Source organism: Leptonychotes weddellii, chromosome 6, assembly GCF_054177405.1.
Source record: "Leptonychotes weddellii isolate Sample4059 chromosome 6, ASM5417740v2, whole genome shotgun sequence".
NCBI lineage: Eukaryota > Metazoa > Chordata > Mammalia > Carnivora > Phocidae > Leptonychotes > Leptonychotes weddellii.
This window is the reverse complement of record NC_138374.1, coordinates 108,170,579-108,182,119: the sequence shown is the minus strand read 5'-3', so window position 1 is coordinate 108,182,119 and position 11,541 is coordinate 108,170,579. Positions and strand designations below refer to the sequence as shown.

Below are 11,541 nucleotides of genomic sequence, written 5' to 3'. Positions count from 1 at the left end.
ATGGACTCTGAAAAACAAACTGAGGGTTCTAGAGGGGAGGGGGGGTGGGAGGATGGGTTAGCCTGGTGGTGGGTATTGAGGAGGGCACATTCTGCATGGAGCACTGGGTGTTATGCACAAACAATGAATCATGGAACACTTCATCTAAAACTAATGATGTAATGTATGGGGATTAACATAAGAATAAAAAATAAATAAAAAAAAAAAGATGTGCTGATCCTAAACATCCTTGCCTCATTCCAGGTTTTAAAGGCTAATATTCTAATGTTTTCCCACTTAGGATTATGTTTGCTTATTTTTTATATGTGCTCTGTATCATGCTAAACACATTCCCTTCTATTCTTCATTTACTAAAAGATTTCTTTCTTTTTTTTTTTTAATTTTTTTTTAAGATTTTATTTATTTATTCATGAGAGACAGAGAGAGAGAGAGAGGCAGAGGGAGAAGCAGGCTCCCAAGGAGCAGGGAGCCCGATGTAGGACTCGATCCCAGGACCCTGGGATCATGACCTGAGCCGAAGGCAGACGCTTAACCATCTGAGCCACCCAGGCGCCCCGATTTCTTTCTTTAGTAATGAGCTTACTATGATTTTTAAAAATGTCTTATCTAGATCTATCGAAACGATATGTATTTTTTCCTTTAATATGGTAGCACAGTGAATTACATATATAGATTTTCTAACATTAAACCAACTTTGCGTTAAGCCCAACTTTGTCATGGTTTATTATCATTTTTATACACTGTAGGATTTAATTTGCGAGTCCAATTTTCTATTTATGATTTTTGCTTCTGTATTCATAAGTGAAATGAGCCTGTATTTTTTCTTCCTCACTATGTCATTGTTTGATTTTGGTATTGGGGTTATAAAGTCCTTATAAAATGAGTTGGAGAGTATTTCTTTTCTTTTTCTTTTTCTATCCTCAGGAAGAATTTTTATAAGACTGGGATGATTACTTCCTTAAAAATTTGTTAGAACTTGCCTATGAAATCATTTGGGTCCAGTATTTAGTGTGAGACTATTTTAAAATACTGATTCCATTAGTTGTTATGAGTTCTCAGTTTAAAAAAATTTCTCCTTGAGCAAGTGTTATTATTTTCCTAGGCAATTACATATTTATCAAAGATTTCAAATTATTATTGATAAAATTCCTTCTGTCTCATTATTCTGTGCTTTATCTGGAGTATGTCCCCTTTCTAATCCATATCATTACTTGTTCGTGAATAATTTGTGTCTTAATTTGTTACAAATGTTTAAGTTATACGAGTTTTCAAGTTACTCATGGATGTATATGTATGTATACAGGAATTATATGTTGGGATAACATCCTCATTGCATTTGAGTAGGTGGGGCTCTTCCTTAGATGGGAGTGAGCTTGGGCTGACCACCCAGTGCAGGCGCCCAAGATAATCTGTTGGCACGTTTCACAGGCCCCTTGGGATATCATTAAAGGCAAAAATGTAATGATGATTAGAAAAGAGGCATAAAATGTAATGTCTCATTTCCCCCTCCCCTCCAAGCATTGGCCTAGGGCCACCATCTCAGTTTGGCTCCTAAGGGACAAGCTCCTGAGTCAGAGAGAAAGGCTGTGGCATTTCAGCTAGACCTGCTCACAACCCACAGCGTTTCTGTGCATTGCTGCACCTATCGAGAGCTGGTGATATAGTGGGAAAACAGTGTGTCACAGTGTGATGTTATTTTACTTTGTGAAATGATAACATGCAGCCTGTACATGCACAAGGATCGTCTCTGGTGGTGAAGTTATGGCTAAACTTCACTTTCTTCTCCACTCTGTAGGCAGCCTGTGCATTTGGTGTTTACAATAGCTGTGCATTACTTCTATAAACAAAAATAACAAGCAAAGCTATTTTTGTTTTGAGAAGGTGAAAGGTGTGGCAATTATTTATGATTATAGTTCTTCCCTTTGGCTTTGTCAGGATCTGGGGTGTCCTCTGGGAGCGGCCTTGTGATCGCTCAACACAGCTTGGCTAAAGGGTGAACACGTCTGTGATGAAGCCAACTTGGATAAGGATCCTTTCAGTCCCGGGAAGCAGCGCTCTGAGAATGGGTCAGACATCCACTGTTTCTGACTGTCAATGTGGCTGTACTTCTGGTATTGTCTCTGCTCATTTCCCTTGTGTCAGTTCTAGGCCTTCAATAAATCTTCCTGACCGTGCAGACCTGTCTCAGCATTGCTCATGAATGCTAGTGGATAGCGTTTATGTTTCCATTAAAGCCAGAGTATCAAAGGGGGTCCAGGCTACCCTGGGGGTTGGCGTGTAATTGATTCAAGAAAATTCCAAGATGAAGGATTTATGGAGAAACAAAAGAGGAGCTACTTAGCAAACTGCCTTCTTCACTTAGAAGTTCTGTCTGGTGCTATCTGAAGGTAGGTGTAGGGAAGCAGTTTCCCTCACGAGAGGGTCCAGGGACCCCCCGCTCCAGGGGCTGGATCATCTTGCACCCAATATTGCATCTAGTTCATAGGCCAATAGGCTTTAAAATCCAGGGACCCATCAATCTTTGTCTCTGCAAACCCAACTGGAGAGCGTTAACATACATCTTATGGAAGCCAAAGCAAAGAGGGTGGCTATTTTTAACTCAGGGCAGGAAAATGTGGCTGGAAAGGAAACATCTGTCCCAAGCTATTGACTCTTACGCTTTGTGTAGAGGTCTTTTCTGTCTTGAAACCATCAAAAACAAAATAAGGTGGTTGGTCCAGGCCTGGCTCTGGAAGAAAAAGGCAAGGCATTCTTCACTTCTCATTTCTCCCGCTTCTCATCATCTGTGTTGGTTCTGTGGGCCCGGAAGAGACCACCTGGGAGGCAGAGGGTGGGGAAATGGCTCCAGAATGGCCCGATTCCTGTGAATTTTTGGACTCCTCCTAGTTTAGCATCTTCATCCAAGATGCCGTCACCCTTTAGGGTTCAAAATTTACAGACTCCCTGGTTGCGCTGGGGGGTCACCAGAGGTCTCACTCTGGGAGAAGACCTCTGAGCACCAGAGTACTTTCCTTGGCAGGTCTGGCTGTTGCTTTCTGAGCAGAGAAGTCGTTCTTTCTTCTAGGGGCAGCAAGAAAGTTCCCTTTCCTCCAAGACAGGCCAGCCTCCTGTGTGTCTGGCTGGGAAAGGGGGGCAGAAGGTTCAGAGACCTCTTTTTGTCTCCGCAGAAGAATTTTTCATCATTTTAGAACATATGGAGCAAGGCTAAATTTACTGACCAGAGGCTCAGGGTGGATTACCTGATGGAGGAGGCTGGGTTGAAGTAGATAGTGCTCAGGCTGTGCATTGCACAATCCAGCAGCACCAATCACACACACTTGGGGGATGCAAATAGCTCTCCCTGGAGTGACCAGAGATGGAGAAGAGGAGGAGGAGCAAGGCAGAGTATATAGCTAGTTGAGGAGCTCCCAGTCTTTGTCTTGGAAAACTGACCAGTGTAGTTCTGTGTTCTTTCTCTCATCTCTCTCTCTGTCCCTCTCTCCTTCTTTCTCTCTTATTTAGCTCCTTTCTGTTTTCAGCCAAAGACTGAACCAGGAAAGAAACAATTCTTGTTTTCCAGATTGAGTAGAGAGTTGCCAGGAGAAATGACCAGAGAAGAACAAGAATAACAGAGCCTGCACAGATCCTCTCATTCCCTCTCCTGGTGCACTCCCAGCAGAGCCGTGTCAGAACAGCAGGGCTCAGAGGGTGTGAAACAGGGTTGCCAAACTGCATGAGTCTCTAAAAAGATCCATATGTCTGGGCTGTACCAAACTTCTGAGCTCAGGGAGGGGGCTGATAACATCATCTACTGGGTGGAAGTACAGTTCTCTTCCTTTAGGGAGGATTGCATGTCAGCCTGACTAGGTGCTGCTAGACTTATAATGATCCAGGTTTGGAAACTTGGGGTGCAAGGGCTTGGGGTGTGCAGGAAGGAGGAGGGGCAGGGAGTAGAGTGAACAGGAAAGATGAAGTCTCTAAGCCAGAGTCTATGAACCATTCAGTAGGAAAGGAGTTTGGAAGCCTCAGGACACTGAGTTTCCTTTAACATTTTTTTCCATGCCAGGAGAGAGTTTTGGGGGAGCCACTGTGCAGATGGATTCCAGGACACTTGCCTACTTTGTGGGAAGTCTAGACTCGTTCCTACAACTCACCCTCCAGAGCCAAAGAAGAGTCACTGTCTTTGCCTCACTTCCTTAACCCCCAAACCGTAGCTTCCTCTGGGGTGGAGGGTAGCAGATGGTACACAGCTGTGGGACCCATCTGATTTTGCAGGGACAAGAGGAAGGCGCAAAGGCCAGTTGAAATCCCAAGGGCTTCCCTGGAGGCATGTCTCCAAAGATGGGGTGGTGCCCCTGACACTCTACCCAGATCCCATCTTGGACAGGCTTCATGTTTTTCCTTAGTCCTCCACGCCTTCACTCCACTCCAGCTTCAACTGGATTAGAAGATGATTTTGTGAGAGTGGCCAGAAAGCTGTTTCCCAGATGTGTGTTTTCTCCAGAGATAGCTGCATCCAAACTCGGGGACTTTGGGAGGACTGGTTGGGGACAGCAGGGACAGGGTCTCTGAGGTTGTATTGACCTAGGGGAGCAAGCACAGTGACCATCTGAAGACCCCATAGTCAAGCCAGAGGATTAGAACTAAAGAGGGAGTGGGAAGGTCCCGGAGTGTTCTCAGCTCTTGTCTCCAAAAATCTGTGTCCAAACATATGACTTTATTGAATTTGCCAAATAATCTGACTCATTGTGCGTGCGTGCGTGCGTGTGTGTGTGTGTGTTTGCTTACAAGTAGAACATAATCTTGAGGAAAGTCTACCACTTCTCTGTATTTCCTGCATTTCTCACTTGGAATTCCAGTGGCCTCTGATCTGGTCTCCCTCTGACCATTCTGGAGTTTCCCCTGTTCATTCTTCACACAGCAGGCAGAGATAAGATGTTTAAAATGAAAACTGGGCCATTTCATTCCCCTGCCGAAAACCTTTCAGTGACTTCCCTTTGCTCTAAAATAAAATCCAAACTGCTCACCATGGCCAATCAGGTCTGAAGGGTCTGGGCTTCACCTTGCCTGTCGGACTCCACTCTGAGGCTGGCCCCTTCGCCCACTCTCCCCCTCACTGGCTGTCTCAGCTTCCTAAATCTTGCCGAGGTCTCTTCCAACCTCAGATCTCCATCCAAGCTGTCCCTTTGCCTGACTGCTGCCCTTTGTCCCCTGATGGCTTTCTGTCAACGGGCTCCCTGACCGCCTGATTGAAACTAAGTCTTCCCAGTCCCTTCTATACTGTCTTATAGCACCGTCCTTTAAAAAACTCATTTGTAGCACCTATGACATTTTCCAGTCCCACATTTACTTGTTTGTCACTTGTCATCCCCATTTGGCTGTAAGCAGCATGAGGGCAGAACCATGTGTATTTTGTGCCCTGATGCAATGCAGGCCAGTTAGGAGACCCTCTGAATATTTCCTGAATGAATTAATTAACTGTGGCTTTATTTTCTTGTCGGTATTCTCTGCTTTATTGGTTCACAGACATATTTTCACTTCACACTTCAGTAAAAGATGTATTCATGTTAGGGCTGACATAGGATTATCATACGCTAGTATAGTCTTTTCATAAAAATAAGGTCATTTTTTTACAATCTCAAGTTGAGGAGAGCATAAACTAAAAAGAAAGCCCTTTCTCTAAAAGTACAATCGGTGATCTTATCTTATTTTTCATCATTTTCCCAAGGACTTAAGAGGATGTTGTCACAGACAGCCCACGCCTTCTGACTGGCATTTGGAAACTTTAACCCAACCCTGTGGCTGCCATAACCTAGGACCCTGCCCGGCACTGGTTAGAGTTCTGGGTCAGACCCAGAATATCCAGGGGGCCTGGACAAATCAAGTCCTCATTCTGGAGCTCAGCCTTGGCATCTGTGGAATGATAGGGTTCCATGAAGGAACCGAGATGGTGGTTAACTGTACCCACACACTGACCGGTGACAGGGAGGCTGAGCCATGCTCGCTGCAGAGGGGACCGAGGGGGTGGCCCCAGTTGCTGCTGGGTTGAGGGAGTGTGGTGGTCATTTCCTCGTGTGAAGGGCAGCCAAAGGGGGGGGCAGCCAAAGTGGGTGGCCATTTCCTGTCTCTGACCCTTGAGGCAGCACCTGCAGCTCCTGCCAGGCTCCCACACCTTGGCTAAGAATAGCTCAGCTCCTTCCTGCTGGCCTGCAGTGCCCTGGAGCCCAGAGGAAAGAGCACCGGACTATCTAACCTCAGGCTGGGCTGTCCCTTCCGGCGATTCTCTCCTCCGCTTGGGGGTGGGGGGATCAAAGGGCTGCCAGGGATTGCAGTTTGAGTTTCTGACATTAGCCCCTAATAATAGCACCGTGGTGTGGAGACAAGGGTGGTATTCAGGCTACTGCTGCAGGATGGTGGGAAGCTGGAGGCCTTGCGACTGAAAACTAAGAATTTGGGTGCCCAGGGTTAGGAGGACGTGGGCTGGGGGGAGAGAAGGTCCTCAGGGGGTCTTTGAGGGAAGCTAAGGTGAGAGCAGGGTGTCAGACTAAAGGAGGAAAGGAAGCTCCTGCTTCTGACCGAGTAGGGCCAAGGTGGGGCCTGGGCAGCTCTGCAGAGACAGCAGCAGGCGGCCTGAGGACCACACTTGGAGAAACAGCCAACCACTGATAAAGTGCCCGTCCAGAAAGCAGATGCCTGCATGAGGGACTTGCCCTGTTCTGGCCCCTGAGCTGACTTCAGAGCCATCACTAGGTCCCAGTGACTCCGGTGACCACCTCATTTATCATCCAAACAGAGACGCTTTTGACAGCGAAAGAGGATGTTTTTAATAACTACACCAGGAGAGCAAGCATAAACAGAGTCCGTCCTGGGCAAACCAGGACGTCTGGTTGCTCTAACCATGAACCACTGCTGCATGTCCACGTTCTCCTCTCCTTAGATTGCTCGGTAGGAAGAGATGAGATTTAACTGATGAAGAAGAAGAAGAAGGAGAAGGAGAAGAAAGGAGAAGGAAGAAGAAGGAGAAAGAGAGGAAGAAGAAGAAGAAGAAAAAGAAGAAGAAAAAGAAGAAGAAGAAGAAGAAGAAGAAGAAGAAGAAGAAGAAGAAGAAGAAGAAGAAGAAGAAGAAGAAGAAGGAGAAGGAGAAGGAGAAGGAGAAGGAGAAGAGGAAGAGGAAGAGGAGGGAGAAGGAGAAGGAGAAGAAGAAAAGGAGAAAAGGTGTGGGACCACAGAAACGTGGGGAATCAAGCGTCCCAGCATTTCACAGGTGCTGTCCTTCATAAATCGGGTGGAGCTTAATTATAGCCACAGAGAAGCTGCGCTCCAGAGCTGAGACAGAAAGGAGCACGTTTCTCAGGAAGTTCCATTGCTTGGCTGAGGTTGGGGGCCGCCTTCATGGAGAGATAAGCCGCGCTGACAAGCCAAGGGCGCGTTCCTTGGTTTTCTGCAGCTGAACTTCTGGGCTCTTAACAAACGCCAGAGAAAGCCCCTGCACCTTCTTTTATTGCAAAATAACGTCAGCTTCCAGTTAACTGTCCACAATCTATACAGATCACTTGAACAAACAGGTCTATTGTTGATTCATTAATGAGCATGTAAGGAGAGGATCCTTTGTTATGTGCCAGCTTCTGTGTTAATTTCTGGAGATGTGAAAACAAACAGGGCAATGGTCCCATCTTTAAGGTATTTTCAATCATTCAGGGGAAACAGAGGGCTGAACAGTTCTCGAGGTCATGGAGCAATGCTGCTCTGGTGGAGAAACTTGTTCTAGAGCCTCGTTTTCAGAATCCTGGAAGACTTTCACAACCTCCCTTTAAACACCTGGCAGTTGTCCATAGAGCAAAAACCCTCGCTAACAGGATGATGGAATTTACTGTGAGGCCTTTGGGAGTAGTGGTCAGGAGCATAGGGGTCTCGTAGCCAGTCAGACTGGATTTGGATTCTGGCTCGACTAACTCAGAATTGTGCTCCTTCAGCAAGTTTCTTCAGGCAGATGGGCAGATGGTAATGGTGCCTACTTCATAAAGCAGTATGTTAAAGCTTTCAAGTGAGCACGAATCACCTGGGGATCTTGTTTAAAATGCAGATTCTGATTCAAGAGGTCTGGGCTGGGGCCCAGGATTCTGTGTTTTTAGCAAGCTCCCAGGTGATGTGGATGCTGCTGGTCTGAGGACTTTGAGGAGAAAGGCCATAGAATCTTAAAAGATCAAAGAAGTGCTGAGCATGGTACTGACAAGTGGTGAGTTAAGTACTCCATAAATGTACCCTATTACTATTCAAATGAAATATTAAAATATTTATTTTCACTTAAGTATCTCCCCATATGTTACTTATTATCATAATTTAAAATAAAGTTTCTTTTTTTTTTAAGATTTTATTTATTTATTTGACAGAGAGAGACACAGCGGGAGAGGGAACACAAGCAGGGGGTAGTGGGTGAGGGAGAAGCAGGCTTTCCGCGGAGCAGGGAGCCCCATGAGGGGCTCGATCCCAGGACTCTGGGATCATGACCTGAGCCGAAGGCAGACGCTTAACGACTGAGCCACCCAGGCGCCCCTAAAATAAAGTTTCTTAAGCCAGGAAACTCTCCCTGTTACATTTCTTGGGTACCATATGATGCCAGTTTTTTCATGGTTCATGACAATGGGAAAATTCCAGAAGAGAGCAATGGGAGATTTAGAATTTGTGTCTAATACTGCCCCACATCTTCCTGATGTGCGGGGTGATGGGGACCCATTGAAATGTCACATCCCTCCTGCAGAATATATCTAACTGTGGACACTGTGAGATGCTACAGAACTATGCGTACTGTGAAGGCATCACTCCCAGACCCGATACAAGCCATAAAGAGAGAAACTAGGGAGCAGAAATAAAAGAAAAAAACATGATTAAAGTCTTGATATTTTTATAAACTTTGGTGATTTTAAGATATGGTCCCAAACTTGTTGAGACTCCTACCACTGAGAGGCAGGCTCTATGTCCCTGCCCCTTAAATCTAAGCAGGCTTGGAGCGCCTGGGTGGCCCAGTCGGTTAAGCGTCTAAGTCTTGGTTTCGGCTCAGGTCATGATCTCAGGGTCGTGGGATCGAGCCCTGCCTCGGGCTCCGCGCTGGTGTGGAGTCTGCTTAAGTTTCTCTCTCTCTCCCTCTCTCGCTGCCCCTCCCACTCATTCTCTCTCTCTCTCTCAAATAAATAACTAAAATCTTAAAAAAAATTCTGAGCTGGCTTGTGATCGCTTTGACTAAGAGAAGATGATGGCAGAGCTGCTGGGCCCTTCAGAGGCTAGATCAGAAAGGGTCCTGCAGTGTCCTCCTTTTTCTGGGAATGCTCGCTCTCCGGATGTGCTCCCTCTCCTGGAACCCTGCTGTCACTTGCTACATGGAGAGGCCCCATCTAGGCGCTCAGGCTGACAGCTCCAGCTGAACCCAGCCTTTCAGAGCCCCAGATCAGGTGCCAGAAGTATGAATGAAGGAAACTCTAGCCATTCCAGGGTTCCCAGCAGAGGCCCCACAAGCCCTTCCTGCTTTTCTCTGACCCACAGATTTCTCGAATGTGATGACACGCTTATTGTTTGATGTCAGTACGTTCTGGGGGGATTTGTTACTCAGCAGTAAGCAATTCAAACATAAGCAGTATTTTTTATTTAGAATAAGAGAACCTCGTGAGCCCTTACTTACGGAGGTTGAATATTATGTGCTGTAAAGTTAATAACCTACAAATAAACAGCAAACCTCTAACAACTTGAGTTTAAATTCTGTGATTATTATATTGTGTCCAGAGTGTGGAGATTCTCTCCCTCTGCCCCCCTCAACTCTCCTTGCGCGCGCTCTCTCTCTCGCTCACTCGCTCTCTCTCTCTCAAACAAATAAATCTTAAAAAAAAAAAGGATCGTGTGGTTCTGGAACAAGGATATGAACAGAACAGAACAGAAAATTCAGAAACCCACCCATGTGCATTGGGTCACCTGATTTATAACAAAAGTGATTAACTCAGAGATTATGAAGCAAACAGAAGGGGAATAAGACGTGTGAGGAGAACAAGGAACGATGAGGATCGCAGAACCAAGGGAACAATAGAGCTTCGGGGAGCAGGCGGAGATCAGCAATGTCAAGTGCAGGCAGTGTCTATTAAACTGAAAAGTTACTTGGAATTTGACTTTCAAGTGATTGTTGTAACCCAAGTGTGAGCTCTTCCAGCAAAGTGGACAAGAACCAGATAGGAGTGGTTTACAGAGCGAGTAAAAGTGATGGGCTGTAGATAGGAAGTTTAAGCTACTCCTCCAAGAACTCTGGGTGAGAGAGAAGGCAAGGAGTTCAGAGCAGGTGTAAGTGACAGGAGTTCCTTATTTATTTATCAAGGACAGTAGAGGCTTGAGAATGTTTATAAGCTGAGGATACAGTGAACATGGAGAGGAGAAAGGAGAACATGCGTGCCATGAAGATATATGATATTGCCAGTCCAAGGGAAATTCAGTGTATTCCGGGGGAGAAAGGAAGATGAAGAGTCAAGAATAACCCATGGATAAACTGTGTTTTATGAATCTTTAGATGTCTCTAGAAACTTTTCTATTAATATTTCAGTTAAAATAGCCCCACTTCTTGGACATCCTCAGTTATATCTCAAAGGCCTTTTAGCTGCTTAAAAATAGATTTTGGAATATTTCAGGCATAAAAAAGGCTATAAAGAGTGGTGTAAGGAACTTGTGAGACTTTTACTCTCTTTAAGAAACAGAATGTTACCAATACAATTAAAGACCCCTACATCCTCCTTTTCTGATCATAACTCTGCCTCTCCCCACTCTGTCCACAGGAAATAACCATCCCAAGTTTGGTGTTTATTTCTGAGCATGTCTTTATACTTATACTTTATACAAATACAATTGTATTTATCTCTGAGTGGTATTTATTGTATTACACATTTGTACCTTTTAAATAAATGGCATCGTACCATATGCTTTCTTTAACTTGGTTTTATCCCTCAGTATCATTGCAAGATTTCTTTGTGTTGACATACGTAGCTTATTAATTTTTAGTGATGCATGGTATTCTATTATGTGGATATATCATAATTTATCTTCTCTCATATTGATGAATATTTCCAGTATTTTCCAATTACAAACGCTAACACTATGAATATTCTTGTACATGTTACCTTATACATATGTGCAAGAAATTATTGGTGGTATATACATACCTAGGGGTAAGATTGTTGGGTTGTTGGGAAATGCACACACTCAACTTTAGAATGTATTCACAAATTGTTCTCCAGCGAGGGTGCCCCTGTTTATAAGTTTTGGGGAAGACTCAGATATTAGCTCTTCAAATATTTCCTCTACCTCAGTCAGTCTTTATTTTCTGGAACTCTGATTAATACTTATTAGAACTTCTAAATCTGTCCTCTATGTCTCTCCATTTCTTATTCATAGTTTCTACCTCTGAACAGCTGAGCTGCATTTCAGATAATTTCTTCATTTCTATTTTACCATTCGACTAATTCCACTAATTCTCTCTCAAGCCACATCTTATTTTAAATCTATACAATATGGATTTATAGTTTTAAAATATAT

General features: G+C 44.6%; 1 protein-coding gene across 1 annotated transcript in view; it reads left to right on the top strand.

Moving 5' to 3' along the window:
• Window positions 1–11,541, top strand: part of CR2 (complement C3d receptor 2) — a 436,172-nt gene that overhangs the window by 222,678 nt on the left and 201,953 nt on the right. The gene's annotated exons all lie outside the window — the stretch shown is intronic.